Source organism: Rousettus aegyptiacus, unplaced genomic scaffold (assembly GCF_014176215.1).
Source record: "Rousettus aegyptiacus isolate mRouAeg1 unplaced genomic scaffold, mRouAeg1.p scaffold_m13_p_16, whole genome shotgun sequence".
NCBI lineage: Eukaryota > Metazoa > Chordata > Mammalia > Chiroptera > Pteropodidae > Rousettus > Rousettus aegyptiacus.
The window spans coordinates 15461180-15477362 of record NW_023416291.1 but is presented as its reverse complement, the minus strand read 5'-3'; the positions used below and the strand labels follow the sequence as shown (position 1 = coordinate 15477362).

Here is a 16183-nt window from a genome sequence, read left to right as displayed (position 1 = left end):
CCGCACCATGGCCTGGAGGAACAGTGCTAACCAGGACCGGCCTCTAAGGACCCTCCCTGCACACAGTTCGTTTCTGTCTCGCAGCTGCCGGCCCGCTCGCTCTTTTCTCGGGCGGTCGAGCTTCCTCCCTTCCCCGCTTGCAGGAGTCTCTTTGCCCGATTCTGCTGCTAAATAAGAGGCGAGAACTCAAAACTCTCTGGTCCCAAGGTTTTCTCACTTTCATCCACCGCGGAATCCAAGGCCAAACCAGGGCTTCCGCTTCCGCTCCCCCGCCCCCCGTCTAGGGTTGGTGATTCGTCAACAGTGCAGAGCTGGGCCCGCCTTATCCGGCTCACTTAACACTCTCTGATTGGTCATTTCCGGAGGGCGTGGCTTTAAGCAGGCGTATCAGGTTAGAAGGTTGCAAGAAAACGTGCATGGAACTTGCTAGAATCACCGCTGGCTGACCCAATCAAAGGCCCGTGAGAATGATTCTGGAAGCTCTAGGAGTTGTTTTGAGGACACTCGAGGAACACGTACTACATTCTTCTGCTGACTATATACCAGCTTTAAGAAAGCCTGGGTAAGAGACAGTTACCTTAGAGCTGAACATTTTTCTGCGTAAACGTTCTCCGAGTCTCTGGGAGTGGATAGGGGAGTCAGCTGCAATAAGAAAACAGAAGAACGGGAAACGGTCTGCCTGGTTTTGTGCTAGCTGCTAGAATATAGGGATTACGCAGCTTAGTTATTTCTGGAACCCACAAAAAGGTCATTCTAAAGATAGCTCAATTTTAGAAGTAACCGCAAAAAATAGCTTTCCGCATTTTGGAACTTGGTTTAAAAGCTCTCACCCATTTAAGTTTCAAAAGGCCGACAAATTTTATGTGCTTAATGCTTTAGCTAAACCTGTAATGCAAGAAAGTGGTAGATGGGCTCTCGAAGCCTTTCTAGTCCAATAGTACAAACAAATATCTACTTCTCAATTAGACATACAAATGTCTCCTCTGTTATAATCGTCATTTTCTGAGAGGCAGGCACTGTACTAAATTCTTGACCTACGTTATACCTTGGTCTCTGAGGCAAAAGGTGGTTGATAAAGCATTTGACCCCATCAGATGGCGCCTGCCAACTGAGAATTTCTGGCTAATGACCTTACGGGCAGGAAGGCCTACTGTATTAAGTACATCTAGCCTGGGAGTCTTATAGAGGCAGTGAGGGAGAATGTTATCATCCCCAGTGCCATTTGTCCTAGCTGACGTTTGGAGCCTGATTTCCGCATCCCTCTTCCAGATCTTTAACATCTCTGTTTTATAACCTGGCCTCTTTTAAAACAAACTGTTTCGTTAAAGGGAAATAGGCCTGTTGTTCTTCCTAAGCTAACCTACAAAATTGAAATTATTCTTTAAAAATTTCCTGATCATTAAATTTATGCATACTTCATTGTTAAATTTCAGAAAATATAAGAATAGAGAAGAGTAAATGTCACTCATAACCAAGTATAACCACTACTTTTTTAACAATATAGCTTGGGTATACTGCATACATCGACTGTACTTGCAGTCACAGCCGGTGCCACCTCTGTTTTTTCTCAGGGGTAAATCCTTTTTTTGCCTAATTTGTGAATTTTTCCTTGATTTTTTCCCCCATGTGTCCTATAGCACTCGTGCTGTAACCATTTGCTATTTCTGTCTTTTTAGATCAAGTTCCTAGGAGCAAGCTAAAGTTCTAGAACTATTAGAATAAAACAATATACCAGAATGTTAGATGCACAAGTTGTTTCCCATACCAGTTTGTAAACTGGGGTTCATCTATGTTGAAATGTCTGGAGATGAGCAGAGAAATTAGAAAAATATATATACACAGTGAGTTTTCCATTTAGTCAAACTTACTCTTAAGGAATTGTGCTTTATTTTGAAGTTGTCTATTCTATTTCTTTTATGTGATGATAAATACAGAGTAGCTGTTTTCTATATGTTCTTAGTTTAGAGGATAAAGAGTAACTTTATTTGCTTCTATTTGGTTTGCTTTTTTCTGAAATTTTTCTTGATTTATTTATAAAATCCTGAAGACCAGTAATCAATGAAGTAGAGAATAGCTATTGAATTCAATAGCAATAATGCTGGCATGATCCTAGTCTACCTGCTTTACTTGTTATAGGTGGTCTCTGTTCTTTCTGGATATGAATTAGTCTAAGCCTGAGGGTTGATCCGAGCTCAATGGTGTTGGAAAATAAGTGGTTGTAACTGGCAGATACTAGGGTCAAAAGCAAGCTGTTAGTCATTCTTGATGTGATTTATTTAGAAATAAAGTGAAATTTCTGTTTATTTGTTACCGTATCACACAAAAATAGGTAGATGAAATTTTGCCATTCATGGAGGGTATGTCTGGATTAGTCTGATTTAAAATAATAGGTTAATAAAATTCGCTTGAGGGACCCTGGGAAGTGGGTACTGTTAACCCCTTGGCATGTATCTTCATATCTTTCTATATAAATATGTCCATGGTGGTTTTAAAATATGGTTGCAACTTCTTCAATACTTTTCCCATAAAAGGATGGACTGTGTCCCCTCCCCTTAAGTTGGTGGGTTTGTGACTGATTTGACCAATAGAATACAGTGAAAGTGATCAGAGTCACCATATGTGACTTCAGAGGCTAGGTCATAAAAGGCCTTGTAACTCCACCTTGTGTGTTAGAACTATCAGCCACCATGTAAGAGGTCTAACTACTTAACGCTGGTGTGCAGTGAAAAGCCCAAGACCTAGGGACGCTGCTTGAAGGTACGCTGATTGACAGTCACAGCTAAGCTCAACACTCCAGTTTTCCCAGCTCAGCTGCCAGTCAGTGAGTGAAGAAGCACTTTCCAGCTTCCAACCATTTGCCACACCCTTCAGCCTTTTGATTCTAAGCTGAAGCAAGACGCTGAGCAAGACTTCTCAGGCAAGCCATTTCTACTCTGCCTTGTCCTAATTTCTGACATGAAGAATCTATTAGCTCAAGAAAATTAGAAGATAAAATGCAGACTGGGAGAAAATATTTGCAAAAGATACATCTGATAAAGACTGTTGTCCAAAATATACAAAGAACTCTGAAAACCTCACCAGTGAGAAAACAAAATCTCAAAGACTGGGCCAAAGACATGCACAGATCTCACCAAAGAAGATATACAGATGTCAAATAAGCATACAAAAAGATGCTCCACATCTTATGTTATTAGGGAAATACAAATTAAAATAATGAAATACTACCACCAGTAGGATGGCCAATATGTGCTGGTGAGGATATGGAGCAAAAGGAACTCTCATACATTGCTAGTGGGAAAGCAAAAATGATGCAGCTACTTTGGAAGATAGTTTGGTGGTTTCTTACAAAATAAAACATACTCTTACTATATGATCCATCAGTTGCACCCCTTAGTAATTACCTAAAGGAGTTGATAGCTTATGTTCACACAAAAACCTGAATATGGATATTTAGAGTAACTTTATTTGCAATTGCCAAACTTGGAAGCAACCAAGATGTCCTTCAGTAGATAAATGGATTAATAAACAGTGGTACATTCGGACAATGAAATATGATTCAGTGCTACAAAGAATTGAGCTATCAAACTATGAAAAGATATGGAAGAAACTTAAACGCTTATTACTAAATGAAAGAAGCCAATCTGAAAAGGCTGCATATTGTATGATTCCAACTATATCACATTCTGGAAGAGGCAAAAGCATAGGAGGATCACAGAGGACAGTGAAAACATACGACATTATAATGAATATATATAATTATTGTTTTGCCCAAACCCATAGACTGCACAACACCAAGAGTGAACCCTAAAGTAAACTATGGACTTTGGGTGATTTTGCTGTGTCAGTGTGGGTTCATCCTTGGTTAAAAAAAATAAATAAGTACCATTCTGGTGAACATACTGATAATGGGGGAGGCTATGAATGTATGGGGACGCCAGGCATGTGAGAATTCTCTATAACTTTCAATTTTGTTGTAAACCTAAAGCTACTCTTAGAGTCTTTCCAAAAATCCTTGAGCATAATGAAATCATTTGTTTTACTTCACCGAGTTTAGGGTTGTTTGTTATGCATCTGTTCTAGTGAATAGATAACTATTTTCTGTATTTATATTCTCTCTACCTTATCTGAAAGAGCTTCTAGCTTAGAGTGATTTTTTGCCTAGAGTCGAATTTAAGTCTAGATGGGATGCCTCTAGATTTTTCTTTTTTAGGAATGTGTTGCCTTCATAGTCAAGATTGTGCTAACCAATCAAAAGAATAAAGCGAGTCTTAGATAAAATAGTGGCAAATGCCGGGTAGAGAGATCTGAGCAGGTCTTTACCGTATGCTTCATTGTGTAATATGGCAGTTTCTCTCCTCCCCTAAAAAAATGCACCAAATGAGTTGGAAAGACAGTGGTATAATCTGTAATATCAGACTTTAAAATCTGAACTTTGAAACTGAATATTTTTGCCCATTAAATTTCAGCTTTACTTACCACATCTTTCAGCCTACGTTTTAAGCTTCGTTGAAGACCCAAAGGTTTACTCATCTCTACAGACTGATATCTCCCGACATCTATAACAGATAAAGCTGTAGATACTTGTATATATAGTATATGTTTATGTGTCTATATACATTCAACACTGTCTTAAGGGATTTCTCTCAAGTATTTTTTGATAAATATAATAGTTGTATTTATAAAGTTTTGTTAATGTAATACGAAAATCTGTGACATGTTCATATTGAAATAAAAATGAATTACGATGACTTGGAAAAATGTGTAAGTCTTTCACATCATTTTGTTCATTTTGTTTAGTGGGTCTTACAATACAGAGCAAACTGTGACCTGCAACCCAGTTGTGGTCTGCAGTTTGTTTCTGTATTGCCCTGAGCTAATAACAGTTTTTACATTTCTTTTTTTATTGCAGTAAAATACATATAACAAAATTTTCCAATTTAACCATTTTTAAATGTGTAAATCAATGGCATTAAGTACATTTACATTGTTGTATAACTATTGAAACTCTCCATCCCTGGAACTTTTTTTCATCATCCCAAACTGAAACTATGTACTCATTAGACACTAACTCCCTGTTCTCCTTCCCCCTGCCCCAGTCCCTGATAACCACTATCCTACTTTCCATGTCTATGAATTTGAACAATCTAGGTACTTCATGTAATTGGAGTCATATAATATCTGTCATATAATATCTGTTCAGGTGCACCTGGCTAATTTCGCTTTGAATAATGCATCAGAATTTTCTTTTTCAAGGCTGAATAATATTCCATTGTGTGTATATTCCACATTTTTAAAAATCAGTTCATCTGGTGATGGACATTTGGGTTTCCATCTTTTGCCTATTGTGAATAGTGCTGCTGTGAACACTGGTTTCCACCTTTTGCTTATTGTCAATACTGCTGTTACGAACCTTGGTGCATGTACCTGGAAGATGAGGTATGGATGTGACCCTTCTCCATTGCTTTTGACCCTGACCACAGAGCCCTTTTTTCTATCCTCTAATTGTGTCCAATGCTGCTATGTACATTGGTGTGCAAGGGAAAATGGAAAATTGTTAATTCAATGGGTATAGAGTTTTAGTTTTGCAAGATGTAAATAGATCTAGAGATTGGTTGACGACTCACTGCTTTCAGTATGGCTTTTCCATTTTTAGAGTTGTAACAAAAAAGAATATTTTAAAATATGTGCGATCTGGCCTCTTACAGAAAAAGTTTGCCAGTCCTTAATTTAGAGTAAATTTAAAAGCTTTTATAATGGGCTCTCATGAACTTTGCCAGCCCTTAATTTAGAGTAAATTTAAAAGCTTTTATATTCCCTCTCATGAGGGAATCTCAACATAAAGTTCATTTCTTCATGAGGAAAGTATTTAAATTTTAGTAGACTTTCTTACACTAAATATTTTAGGAACTCTAGCTGATTGGTCCCCAAACCAACATTGAAAAATCACAGTTTTGTCTTTGTTATCTTAAATAAGAGTAAGAGTCACTAATTTAAAAGATTCACTGATTTTAAAGAGATTCTACAGTAAATTCAGAGTAATAAGGCACAAAGTTTCTTTTCTTTAGAGCCAGGATGGATGGAGTGGAGAAAAAGACCCTACCGTGTATAATTAGGTATGTAGAGGCCAGCAGCACTGTCATTTCTACTTTTGATCTGCCTTTTTGATTCTACTCTAAGCAGGCTATAAGTCCTTTGAACTCTAGTATATCCCTAAGGCAGATTCCCAAACTTTTTTGTTCTACAGCACCCGTAGGATCTCAGTAATTTTTCAGGGTGTCGAACCAAAGATATATCTAATACTTGCATTTATTAAGTAATTAGATCTCAGCATCTAATTGTAGGCATTCATATGGTGTCTGACAAATGTTCCTCTCAAAAACTGAAAAATATCTCATGATGCTTCTGTGAGTTCAATCCAGCACCCTGTGACCCCTCAACACATAATTTGAGAATTGCAGTCCTGGGGTTTTTTATCTGTGTTTCTGACAAGGTCTTGCCTTTGTCTTTGCTATTTTTTTTTTTTAAATCCCAGATGCTATTCTCCACATACCCAGAGCTTGCTTAACATGATTTCTGATGGCTTTCTTCCCTACAGATTTAATTTTTTACATTTTCGATTCATGTTTATTCCTTCAGTAAGTTAACGTTCATATTGGATTTTCTTTATGGGGGCTCTTTGTTTAAACTCCTGAAATAAATATTTAAAGGAATAGAACATTTGCCCTCATCTTCGAAAGCGTGTTACTAGAATTACTGAATTAATGACTATAAGGCTCTCTAGTTTCCTCACAAGAAAGGTGATAAAGTATCTTAAGCCACCTGATAATCCCTAGGAGTATAAGTTGTCCTTTGTCACTCAGATGAAATGGAAACTGTGAATGGCGTAAACAACTCACAGAGTAAATAATAAATTACAGTTTCTATAAATTATTCCTCACTAGACGAACTTTCAAGTAGCTCTATGTGGTGGAGAACTTTTTTTTCCCCCCTTCATTGTTCTTTTATTTTCAGGCTAATTTAAGTGACACTTCTGGAATATCAAGTTACAGGCTAAAAGGAATGTGAAAACCCTTGATAACTTTAAATAAAAGATTCGAAACTAGATAATTCAGAAGATTTGGGAGAGAAGGTATTTCTGGGCAGGAGGAAGATTCTATGTATTATAAAAAATATAAGCAAGGAAGATATAATTATATACCAAGAGAAATTCTTTTAGGATTTCAACAAAGATCATTAAGTCATTGATATATTAGATGCTAGACTATAACGATCCCCACCGTAAGAAGGTTTTGACTTATATGAGGTAAGGAGAATTCATGGAAAGATTTTGTCCTAGTGTGGGGGCATAATTTTCTTCTTCAAATGTGAGGAGAGCTCTCTGTGGAACTTGAGTTTAACCTCTGACTTTTCTCATATATTTCAAGCTGTCAATATAGTGGCTTAAATAATGTATATTTATTATCTTAATAGTTCTAAAGGTCAGAAGTCTGACATGTACCTTGAACTTAAACTTGAGTCGGCAAGTAAGCATTTCTTTCTAAAGGCTCCAGGGAGAATCTCTCTCCTTACTCATTTAAGTCATTGTCAGGATTCATTTCCTTGAAGTTGCAGGACTAAGGTTCCTGTCTTTGTTGGATGTGAGCCGCAGGCTGTCCACAGCTTCTAGAAGACGTCCACATTCCTTTTCTTTGCTTTCTTCCTTTACCTCAAAGCCAGCAACAACGAGTTGAGTTCCTTTCAAGAGTACCCCTGTTCTTTTTCATCTTACACTTTTAAGGTCTCACTGATTAGATTGGGGCCACCAGGATAATCCAAAGTAATCTCGTTTCAAGGCCCTTAACCTTAATCACATCTGCAAAATCTTTTTTGCCATGTAAGTGAACATATTTCCAAGTTCTGGAATTAGGACATGCCACTTGGGCCTTATGACATAACAGATACTATGGCATTGGAAATGTGCACGGGAACAGCAAGATGCTATTGGAGACTCTGGCAAGCACCAGCGCAAGCCCTAGGTTTTAGAGGAAATTCGTATTGTAATTCTTCTTCATGTGAAAAGCAGTACTTAATTTGCTATTGATCTTGACGGAAACTGAACATTTGACTTTGGGACTCCAGATGTCTAGACAGCCTAAATCACCCATCAAAAACTAGCTATCATCTGATCACTGAACCATAATATTGGACATGTCAGCAGCATTCCATTATAAAACAGATGTGGGAAATACAGAATCTGGCCCAGGAAGGTCCAGAGGGCACCGATAAACAATATAAATAAGAGGCTCAGACTCATACTTTATTGCAAGGTGATAGCAGTTTAGACATATTCCCACCTGTAACCTAAAATATTAGTCACTGCTTGTACTTTATATATAAGATGTGAGGGGTTGGGAGGGAGAAAAAGAAAAAGGCCAAATATAAAGCATAGCTGCTACAACCCTCGAAGTCGATCATTTCAGGAACTCCGGTTCCTGTGGTTGTTCAGAAGAGGCGAAGGCGGAATGGAATGTGTAGCCCAGTGGGCTGTCCATTAGCGCGCATGGATGGTTTGTGATGTTAGCTCTTCGTCCCTGTGGCAGCCCTGACTTACAGGGAGGGCCACTGAGACATGTCCAGTTTTCCTCTCCTTCTAGGACCCTGAAAGATTATTCTTTTATGTCCCCATTGAAGTAGGGACCATGTGATTTTGGCCAGTGGGTTATAAGAGAAAGTCATGTACATCACTTAAAAGCTGAAATATTTAATGGCTGGTGTGAGACCCTCTAGCACTCTGTTCCCCTCAGCAAATCTGGCTAACAGGAACAGCTGGAATGATTCTAGATAACTGACCTGGACTCGATGGGGCCACACTAAAGTCAAAGTACTAAAGTTTCCTTGGCATAATTTAGAGGGAGGAATCTAAAGAACTTGGAACTAGAGATGCTAGAGTGGATTTTTCATGTGGAGTCCATTCAGTCCTCTACCCGCTAACTTTTATCTCCCCAAGAAGGGACCTAGAGAAAATACATTGGTAAAAGAAGCACCACCCTCTTTGGAAAATGCTTAAGTGGCTATCATTTGTAATTGTGGGTGCTGCTGGGGAACAGCACAGTTCATATTGGTTTCCATGTTTTGGTGAGAGTGGGAGGATCCAGACGCGGTATAAGTCGAGTAGCAGTACTTAATGACCAGAGGAAAAGTGACTGCACTTAGTATAAAGGCAGCAGACCTGATATAGACATGTATGGGTTCAGGACAGTGGCTCCCTTAGCTGGGATGCCTTGGACTGTTAAGAATTGTGAAGGGCCTCAGATTTTTACCCTGATGGCCTGTCAGAGTTTCATACCTGAAACTCTGATTTCCAGCGCATTATCTCTCATAACAAAAAACCGTGAGATACCTGGATCAGAGAAAAAGAAATGTTCTACTCACACACAGAAGGTGGTATGGGTTTCATTCTTGTGTTGGTTCCCAGGGAGTGACTCAGAGAGGTCTAGGTCTGTGCCTGAAGTGGTTTGTTTGCATCACAGCCGAGGAGCTCCAAGCTTAGCCCCAGTCTCTTGTAATCACCCACAAGCAAACCTGCCCAATGTTTGTCCTGGAGGGACACATTGTCCTTATTATTCTGACCAGGAAACAAAGGTGTTCTTTGCCCTAGAAGGAGACACCATCTTTACCTCCTAAGGCCGGTTGCCTTACAGATATCCTTCAAAGGATATTCCAGAGCAAAAGCTGACGGCATGTAGAAATGGCATGGGAAATTGGCCCATGATAAAGATTAAATTAGATAACCAGAACTATTTGATTCGTATCACCAAAACATTACACATTTGGTGAATAGAGGCCTGTCTTGGGTCAACCTAATAGAGTTATTTGCTTTCCCTCCCCAAGACAGCACTTAGAGCCAGAGCCGTTTTAATAAAAGCAAGGCCACACACCCCTGACAAAGGTCTGAAATAATATTGAAGGTACACTCCAGTAATCGCCTCAGGTTTATCAAGGAAAGCATGCACAAGGTGATAGGGAACAGCCACAACTTTTATTATCAAACAATTGTTCTGAATTAACAGTAACTGCTGTTAATTTTAAATAATGATTACTGGTCCTATGATTCTACTAAAGTTACACATACATGATCAATCAAATTGATCTGAGGAGACTTTCATAGAGGGACTGTTTACAAGGTTTGGGCACAGAGGATGGATATCACTTGGAATGGTGCAGTAGCAGAGCAAAGAGGAAGTAGTTACTGGAATGTGAAAATAGAAGTTGTGGGGAGCGCACCATCTAAAAAGAGCTATGCCCTTTGTGGGGGATGAGCCCATCAAAGAGAGCTGAAAACCGTTAAAGCTCCATCTCACTCTTCTCCCTTTCTCTGGTCTCCACTTCATGCCTGCTGTTGGCCAAACCCGACTAGAAGCCAGAGGGCAAGGGAGCCTATTGATGTAGTCCAAACGGATCAACCTCCCAGGGCACTGCGCACAGCAGAGAAGGGCACAAGATGGATTTAGTGTGACAAGTGGAAGAAATCCAACCCACCATAGTGAAACAAAGTATTAAAAATAATACTTTAGCTTAAAATAGCCCAACTCCCTGGCATTTCCATTACTGGCTAACTTTTTTGGTATGAGAGAGAATGAGCTGGAAATTAGACTTTTGTGACATAATCTGCCTAAATTTATATTAAATATGTATTATTTTTTTTTATTCTACACCTATATAAATGCTAATGATTTACAAAATTTTACTTGCTTCTGAAATTGACTGATACTTCATCATCACTCCTATTTTACCCACAGAGAATATGATCCATGATGATTTTCGAATATGCCCTCATTTTTATGTGACCACTGAACTGGCCTGCTGCAGATTTGCCCCAATTATTTCAGCCATCTTCATGTCTGATTCTCATCACGATGGGTTGAACGAACTGTGTGGCTATCTACACTGATTATGCAGGGGCTTGCAATGATAGGATTAGCACTGCCAGACCCTGGTTATCCTACACAGAAACATTCTTCTTAAGAGTCAGTTTTAAAAAATCAGCAGAAGAGAAGAAGCTGACCCTTCCAAATTACTTTCCATCTGTCACCAGCATTTTTAAAAACTAGTATAGTAGGACAAGTGTCTTGAAATAAGTGTCCTGCATCTTTAGCAAGAGCAAATGGGTGACAATATCTAGATCTGAGGTTTACAGCAACAGCAAACTGACCATACCAGTTATTCTCAGAGAGCCCCACACTGCACGACGTGTTTCTGAAAGAGGCAAAGCAAGGCAAAGTGAGACCAGATTTTGAAACTAAAGACTCGTAAAATTTTATGCCCAAATGAAGCTTGGTGGTCCAGTTTTCTTTCCAATTACAGTTACAGTTTCTAATAATGGGCTGTATCAGATATTGTACTAGCTATACCATTGTCATCTTCACCTGTGGCCCTAAGGAATTTCAGTTTTAAGAAGTGACTATGGTTTCTTAAAGATTACTTTAAACTTGGGAAATTGTGTGTGTGTGTGTGTACAATTACAAATTTTTAGATCTAGAATGGTTTTGTTTTTATTTTTCCCCAAACATGGTTTATAATGCTAGACACTTTCTCATTGTGGAAGCCTATTGATATAAATTCATGTTTCTATTTATAATATTTTTATTTATTTTAAATAGTATGTGTTATATGTTACATACAGGTATAATAGATGATATTTATGGTGGAGGCCACATAATCCAGTTTTAGCTGATTTAAAGAAAACAATTCTTTAGTCTAAACTGGCCACTCCTAGTTCAAGGGCAGGTTAGGAATCTTACAATTTACCTTGGCTGCCGTTTCATCCCTTTTTCATTTACTTTTCTCAGCAGGCGCCCACCACCCTCGCTGCTTAAGCTTGTCCAGTGCAGCCTTCCGAACGGCAGTGAAGAGCGAGCATCTAAAGGTACTGCAAGGGGAAAAGTTCTCTCGTTTCACATTTTATTTGAAGAGTTTCCTGGAACTTTGCACGCATATACACACAAACATATTTATTTATTTATATTTATATTATGCCCGGTACAGTGCTTTATAATAGCGTGCTCAATATACATGTCGTTGATAATGAAATCCTGGAAGGAACATAATGAACTTCCAAGTCATTGTTCCATTTTGCTTTGACCATTCATTCTTTCTGGTAGAAGTTTCTTGAGTCTAAAGTAGATTCAATAGTAATTTACATGATTGTATTAACTGTGGATTTTTGCCGTGATTATACTAAACTGAATGTATGCAAGAGTGAACACAGATTTTTCTCTTGCTTCAGCTAAGAAATTAAATGTAGCTTTGGTCATATTTACTGCAGTGAGTGATCAGGGGTCAGGGGCGGTGTGAAATAGGGAAGTGAGCTCTCCACCCAGAGTTAGAGCTTTTCTCCAACGGTGTACATTGAGTCTTCATTTGTATCTCTGCTACCTGTGAAATGAGAAAGAAGATAGAACAATATAGGATAGTGGTTTTTAAGAACTTAAAAAAACACACAAAGTTTTATTGACATGCAGTATTGGGGGAAAGCCTGCCACTTAGTGACAATTAAATGGAGCTACTGGGAAACACTGGAAACCACTGGTGGAGTACAAAGAGCATTCTTCGGAGCCAGACCAGTCTTATCACTCAGGAACTCTGGGATCTTCTATAAGATATACTCTCTCTGAGCCTCAATTTCTTTATCTGTAAAATGAGACGAGTGATAACTTCAGAGGGTTGATATAAGCAAGCATTAAATAATATATGCAGAACTCTTAGCATAGAGGCTGTTACAGTGTTTGTACTTCCCCATGTGGTATACACTCATGAGCTACTATGTTCAAAACTCTACTATCTTCTGAAAACTGCTTCGTCCTTTTCCACTCACATGGTAGAGCAGGAATAGACAGTATAGAGCATGACCCAGCCCACTGGCCAGTGAGTCTTTTCTCAGAATTTCTTGGACTAGACACCAAGAAATAAAGCTGAGAGAGTCTCTCTCCCATTAATACTTCTGAAAAAGCTGTAAGAAATGAAGCTGGGGAGTTGTCAGCCGTTAGCACAGGTTTCCTGCAGTGGAACAGGCAGTCTATGGAGAGGCAGACAAAGGCAGGTCAGCGGAGGGAGAGTGACAAGAGAGGCAAGATTACGAGGAGCCCTGGTGGTGTTTGAATTCCTCTTGCTATCTATTCCTGAGACCTAATTTCATGCCTGTTCTCAGTTCTGTGAGGAGCCCCTGGATCCTTATGATAAATTCCTTTTTTTCTAGCTGGTATGCCGGATTATGCCATGCCATCTTCGTTAAACTGGGAATTAGGTTTCCCTGAATCTCCTTCTGTGCACAGTTCTGGGTTAGAGTTGGTCAAAGAGAAACTTTAAAGAGATTGAAGGGAAGCAAGGACCATTTTTCTCTGGTCAGACAGACACAGAGGTGCCTGCGAGTCCCACTTTATTCTCGCTTTCCTCCACACGGTCCTGTTCTCCGTTCCAGCTGCACTGCTGGCCCTGCTCACCCAAAGCACTCAGCGCCCTCTTCCCTCCACCCAGACGCCTGGCTGCAGGCCACAGGGGTGCTGGCTGCACAGAGGAGACATCTCCCCACACCTCTCCTCCCGACTCCCCGCTCACAACCCCAGGGAAGCAGCTGCGTGTAGTTGCCTCTCAGATTCCCCTGCAGGCTCTGACTTCCCCACTTGGAGGACTAGTGAGTGCTCCTTTAGGAATCCCCTGACCTTCACTTCCCAGCTACGCCCACATTTGTGAGTCTAATTCCTGTAATCAATCAATCTGTTATCCCGTTAATACTCTAGTGGCTCTGCTTCTCTGATCGAAGCCTCACGCCACAGGTAGTTTGTGTTTCTTTCACTTGCACACAAACCAAAACGATTCGAACATTTTTCCTGGATCTTTTGCATTCCTTAAAAAGGTACAAAATAAAGGGAAATATCAAGGCAACACTTTTGGGAAAAATGTATGTTTTTGGAACACAAAACTTATAAATTTTCTCATATCGTTTTTTTTAAATATATATGTAAAGAACACGTTGATAATAACTCATGGGGATTGTATTTAGATCATCTGCTATATTGTGAACCTCTTGAACCAAAAAAGTGTGTGTACATTAGGAGGACACCAGGGCCTGGGACAAAGAAGATACACCTTGACATGGTATTAGTGACAGTGACCTCTATGTGTTCAACCAGAAAAGCAGAAACACTGAGGGGGACACACACACACACACACACACACACACGCACACACGCGCGCGCACACACACACACACACACACGTTACAGAGATTTGACCTTATGCAATTGCGGAAGCTAATTGAATAGTCTTAGTATCCGAGGCTGGAGCTCAAAGTTCAATCTCCCTAAGCCTTAGGATACCCTCCTCTCAGGCACACAGGGAAGTTCTTCAGGCAAGGGGAGACTAACCTCCTCAAGCACAGTTAGAATAGGTGCTTCTCTTGGCAAAGAAGACAACAGATTGTAGGCACTCTAGGTACCCAGATTCATTATAACCTGCTCATCTGTCTCCATTTCAATATTCTATGGTCCTAGTCATTTAAGAAAGCGGTCCCCAACCTTTTCAGCACGGAGACCAGTGCTCCTATGAGAATCTAATGCCTGATGATCTGAGGTGGAGATGAGGCTGTGATGCTAGTGCTGGGAGCCGCTGCAAATACAGGTGAAGCCGCGCTAGCTTGCCCACCTACCTACTGTGCGGCCCAGTTCCTAACAGGGCTATGGACCCCTGATTTAAGCCATGTCAAGATATCTCTTTTTAAGTGAAGGACAAGTTGTTGGATCTGGCCTATATCCAGTTTCTATTGCTGGGTAACAAATTACCAGAAACCGTGAATTACAACAACCCAAATTGATTATCTCACAATTTTGATAGGCCAGATGGCTGGATTTTCTGTTCAGTTATTCCTCAGTCTGAAGTCACGGCATTGGGAAGGGCTGCAGTTGTCATCTGGGCTTTGCTGTTTGCTGTTGCCTTCTTTTCGGAAGCCCTTTTGGAGGTCCTTCTTTGTTACTGTGCCCATGAGGGAGGATGTGCTGCTGGAGCAAACTTGTAAGTTATTCAAAGCAAATGCAAACAAACTTGGTGTGGGAGGCAGAGAGATGAGAGAAGTAACATACCTGGGGTGGCCAAGGAAGAAACTTAAATAAAGTAATTTCTAAGGTTGTGTGGGCTGTTGGCACAGGCAGGGCACATTTCAATAAAATCTAGTAAAATTAACTATCTAAAAACTTTTTTTGGTAGCCAGTGATTGAAATCTAATTCTGCTTTCTTAAAGAAAAACAGAGTTTGTTGATGTGGTGGGAAAGTCGAGATGTTCAGCTAACTTTAGTTATGGCTGGATCCAGCAGTTCAACTGCTAAGACTCCTTCTCGTTTCTAGCCCTTTTCCCATTACTTGTAATACCTATACAACATAAATGCTATGTAAAGAGTTCTTATGCTGTATTGTTTAGGGAATAATGACAAGAAAAAAGGGTGTACATGTTCAGTGCAGATGCAACTATCATAGGCCTAGCTATACAGTACTCATCAGCAAGAACAAAATGTTTTTTTCCAAATAGTTTTGATCCATGGTTGGTTGAATCCATAAATGCAGAACCTGCAGAGATGAAGGGCTAACTCTGCTGTGAATCACCGTTCTGCCCATGAAATCTTGCATCAGTGGTGTTGCTAACTGTGAAAGAAAAGCTGTCTTTTCTTTTAAAACTGTCTTTTCTTTGAGGGGAAAAATATAAAAAATATATTTCTTTTTAAGGAAATGAACTTAATCAACTAAGTTCCTGTTTGCTGAAATTTGACAGTTGGGGAAAAGTCTTATAACATCTACATTTCTTCTTTCTCTCCCTTCCCTCCCTCCGTCTGTCTGTCTTTTGACAGTGCTTATTATACCCATAGCACAAAAGGGAAAAGAATAAAACTATTTGGTTTACTTTATCACTTACTAAAGATATTTTTGCCCTTTAAATGCTTTTGAGACATTGTTCAGATAATGGGAAAAGTCATAAAAAAAGAGATTATAAAAAAGATTTAAAATTTTATCAGTTTATGTCAATGACTCCTCAGTAACTCTACAGAACGATTCTTAAAAGGGATATTAAAAACCATAAAAATATATATATTTTTAATAAATTAAGAAAGCCACTTTATTGTTCTTTTTCCTGATAGGTTATTTTCTAAAAGCCTAATAA

General features: G+C 39.4%; 1 long non-coding RNA gene across 1 annotated transcript in view; it reads left to right on the top strand.

The window, feature by feature from the left end:
- Positions 1-265: 265 nt before the first annotated feature.
- Positions 266-16183, top strand: part of LOC118612490 — a 77165-nt gene continuing 61247 nt past the window's right edge. Inside the window, exons 1-2 of the long non-coding RNA XR_004955027.1 lie at positions 266-562; positions 11829-11905. This is a non-coding gene — a long non-coding RNA (uncharacterized LOC118612490). The remainder of the gene's footprint in view (positions 563-11828; positions 11906-16183) is intronic.